Source organism: Oratosquilla oratoria, chromosome 35 (assembly GCF_046742065.1).
Source record: "Oratosquilla oratoria isolate Oo_2021 chromosome 35, ASM4674206v1, whole genome shotgun sequence".
In the NCBI taxonomy this organism is placed as follows: domain Eukaryota; kingdom Metazoa; phylum Arthropoda; class Malacostraca; order Stomatopoda; family Squillidae; genus Oratosquilla; species Oratosquilla oratoria.
This window is the reverse complement of record NC_134811.1, coordinates 31,697,318-31,702,020: the sequence shown is the minus strand read 5'-3', so window position 1 is coordinate 31,702,020 and position 4,703 is coordinate 31,697,318.

Sequence of the window (4,703 nt, the reverse complement as noted above, 5' to 3'; positions counted from 1 at the left end):
CTAAAATATTCTGCCCATCTTCCCCTCACTGCCATCTCTTCCATTATCAACTCTCCATCTGTACCTTTTACCTTTTCTTCCCTACTTGATTCACCTCCTCTTCCTCTCTTAATTTCTTTCCAAAACATCTTTTTATTACTTTCAAAATTTTCTGTCATACTCCTACCCCATTTCACATCTGCTCTCCTCTTTGCCTCCTTTACCTTTTGCTTTACTTCTCTTTTCTTTTCTTTGTACGTCTCATATGACTCCCCTGTCCTCTTTTGTAACCAATCTGTGAATGCTCGCTTCTTCTCTTCTACAACCTTCTTTGTTTCCTCATCCCACCATTCACTACCCTTTCTTCTATTTCCTCCTGTCCTTCTTGTTCCACACACCATCCTTGCACACTTTAAGACTCCCTCCTTGAACCATCCCCATTCCTCCTCCACACCCATCTCTGCTCTATCCTTAACTCCCTCCCACTCCTCCTTCAGCTTCTTTTCGTACTCCTTCTCCTTTTCCTTTTCATTCAAGGAGTTCACTCTAAGAACCTCCCTACCTTTTGTCCCTTTCCTCCTTCTCCATCTATCCTCCACTCTCAACTTACCTTCCACCAAAAAATGATCTGATATTCCCCCACCCTCTCCCCTTAGCACATGTACATCCTTAACTCTTCCTATCATAATCCTATTTACCACTACATAATCCATTAGCGCTCTATCTACCACCCTTCCCTCCACCACCCTCTCCCATGTGTACTTATGCTTGACTTTCTTCCGAAACACTGTATTTGCTATCATCAGCTCTCTTTCTAGACACATTTCCACCATCAACTCTCCACTACGATTCTTTCCTGGAACTCCACACTTCCCAACCACTCCATCGATTGGACCATTTCCCACTCTAGCATTAAGGTCTCCCAGTACATATACATATATATCTATAATATATATATATATAATATATAATATATGTGTGTGTGTGTATGTGTGTGTGTGTGGTGTGTGTGTGTGTGTGTGTGTGTGTGTGTATGTGTGTGTGTGTGTGTGTGTGTGTGTGTATGTGTGTGTGTGTGTGCGTGTGTTTTTTGTGTGTGGTGTTTGTGTGTGTGTGTGTGTGTGTGTGTGTGTGTGTGTGTGTGTGTGTGATTCACTTGGTCTTTGGATCACGTGTTGAACTCGTGATCGACAGCTATTTCCTCCTGAAGAGAGCTCAGAGCTCGTAGGTCCGATCTATGGGTAATGCTATGACCTTGCACACACACACACACAAAACACCCCTCACCCCCCCCACAGAGTGTGTGTGTGTGTGTGTGTGTGTGTGTGTGTGTGTGTGTGTGTGTGTGTGTGTGTGTGTGTGTGTGTGTGTGTGTTTTGGAAGAAAATTAAGAGAGGAAGAGAAAATGAATCAAGTAGAGAAGAAAAGGTAAAAGGTGCAGATGGAGAGATGATAGTGGATAAGACGGCAGTAAGAGGAAGATGGGGAGAGGACTTTAGGGAGTTCCTATATGTAAAGTAGGATAGGGAGATAAAGGTAGTTGCATTGGGAAGTGCTAAGAAAATGACAATGATAATTTAGGAAAATGAAGAAGAAATAAGGAAAGATGAGGTGAATGCAGTTATTGAAATGATGAGATAAGGTAAGGCACTTGGATTGGATGGGTGTCATACGGAATGTCTAATAAAAGGGAGATACATTGATGGTGGACTGGCTGGTGAGGTTGTTTAATGTTTGTCTAAAAGAAGGTAGAGTGCGGGAGGACTGGAGGAGTGCCTGTATAGTTCCACTTTATAAGGGAAAATGGTACAAGTGTGAGTGTAGTATTTTCAGAAGAATCAGTGTGTTGAGTGTAGTTGGGAAGGCTTATGTGAGGGTTTTGATTGAAAGGATTAGGAGAGGAACAGAGAAAGTAATCGTTGAAGAACAGTGTGGGTTTAGAACAGGTAGGGGTTGCGTCTATCAGATTTTTGTGGTAAGGCAGTTATGTGAGAAAGTTTTAGGAAACGGGAAGGATGTTTTTTGGGCCTTTATGGATTTGGAAAAGGCTTATGACAGGGTAGACAGGAAGGCACTGTGGAGGTATTGCAGATATATGGGATAGGAGGAAAGCTATTAAGGCCAGTCAAGAGATTTTACGAGAGTAGTAGAGCCTGTGTTAGAATTAGAGATGGACAGATTAAGTGGTTTGAGGTAAAGGTGAGACTTCACCAGGGATGTGTTATGTCGTCTTGACTGTTCAATTTATACATTGATGGGGTGGTGCGAGAGGTAAACGCAAGGGTAATGGGTCGGGGGTTGAAAATGGGTAAAGAAAATGGAGAAAAATGGGAGATAAGCCAGTTGTTGTTTGCTGACGACACTGCGCTTGTAGCAGGATCAGAGGAGGGATTAAGGAAGTTAGTGAAAGAGTTTGGAAAGGTGTGAAAAAGAAGGAAGTTGAAGATAAACGTTGGTAAAACTGAAGTAATGAGATGTACAAGGGGAGAGGATGCCAGCAAATTGGAAGAGAGTATTAAGGAAGATGAGGAAATGGATAGCTTTAGATACTTGGGTGCAAATGTGGCAGGAAAGGGCGGAGTGGAGGCGGAGTTACAATGTAGATTGAAAGAAGCGAGTGAATGCCTTGGGGGATCAAAATGTGTAATGAAAAATAGATATTTGGGAATTGATACTAAGAGAAGATTGTATGAAGGAGTGATTGTGCCGACAGCACTGTATGGGACAGAAACATAGAACATAAGACAGGAAGAGAGGAGGAGTTTGAATGTGTTTCAAATGAAATGCCTAAGAAGTATGGTAGGGGTTACTAGGCTGGATAAAGTGAGAAACGAAGAGGTGATGAGGAGAACGGGAGTGGAAATAGAGTTGGGAGATAGGGTTGATGAAAGAATAGTGGGATGGTTTGGACACATGGAAAAAATGAATGAAGAAAGATTAGTAAAAGAGGTGTGGAAGGCAGAGGTGGAGGGAGTGAACATGAGGGGCGACCGAGGATGAGATGGATGGATGGGGTAAAGGGGGCATTGGGAAAGAGAGGTAACGTCTGTTAAGTAATGAAGGGAGAAGACAGGAAATATGTGTGAGTGGAGAATGTTTATGTATGGATGATGCGGTGATGCATGGGAGTGGGTGGTGGATGGGGGTAAGGGAGTATGTGTGAATGATATTTTGACGCAGCCCGAAGGGATTTCTCACCGTCTTTTCTTTTTTATGCGTAAGGAGACGGAGAGGGATGGTCGCCGATTAAATGAAGCAGCCTTGCTGTGGATATGATGTGTCTTGCCGCATTGCTTCTGACCTAGGGCAGTGGGCGAGATGCAGGGATGACCCGTCATCCAGGAGGATCCAATATAAGAGGGAGGGAGGGGTGATGAATGGGAGTGGAGTATGTGGGAATGGAATGGGTGGGAGTGGATTTTATGCCTTTGTGTTTTGGCTACCTCCCTTATAAGGGGGAAAAGGACGTTGGTACACACACACACACACACACACACACACACACACACACACACACACACACATACAGTATATATGTATATATATATATATATGTACATATAAATATATATATATACATATATAATATTTATATATATATATATATATATATATATATATATATATATATATATATATATATGTATATACACGAGGTCTATCCGGAAAGTATCCAGCCATTATAAACATATGCAGAACTGGCCGTGCGATCCTAAAAGAACTTGGTGGACACTGACAGAAGACCCTATTGCGTATGCCTAAGCGGGAATACTCCCATGTGATACCTCATTTACCAGCCAGATATAGTTTAGTAAAGCTGTGTACTGTTTGAACGTCACGTGGAGGCAAAATTCGTCACGCGTTTCCTGACCCGTGAGCAGAAGGAATTTCGTGCTGAAAATTCACAAGACTTGCTTCAAGCTGCTATAAACGACCCAGATTTCCTAAAATAAGTAATAACCGGAGATAAATCCTAGGTCTACGGCTATGACCCAGAAACAAAAGCTACTCGCTCAGTTATTGTCAATGCGATGGTCAAAGAGTACACATCTTCACTCAACTATGTCTGGAGGGTAAATAAAGTGTTACATGGAAATATGGCCGCTCACGCATATGTAGTAGGGTCTTCTTTCAGTGTCCACCAAGATCTGTTAGGATCGTACGACCAGTTCTGCAAATATTCATAATGGCTGGATATTTTCCGGGCAGACCTCGTACATATATGTATATACATACATATATATATATATATATATATATATATATATATATATATGTATATATATATATATATATATATATATATATATATACATATGTTGTTGTTGGCATCCGTCTGTCTCGGGAGACAATGGAGGTCGCGTTTTTTTTTCCAGTTTATGGTTGAGTTACAACGCCTGCTGTGGCTGTAGAGTCCAATTCTGGAGCGGCAGGCTCTATTACAGTTGTCACAGGTAAAGTCCGTGCCTGGCTGTGTGGGGGCTGCTGCTAGTCTCTGCCGTCTGCGCTCTCTTTTCTCATCCCACTGGTCCTCTCTCCTCTTCTCGCTAGTTTGAATGCCTGCCTTGACAACGTGTCTCCAACTGCTGCGGTCAGCGGCCACTGCCTCCCAGCTTGCTGGGTTAATGTCGCCTGCCTTCAGATCACGTTTGAGAACGTCCTTGTAGCGGAGGATGGGCCTTCCTGCAGGTCTGGAGCCAGTGGAAGCTCCCCATACAGCACGC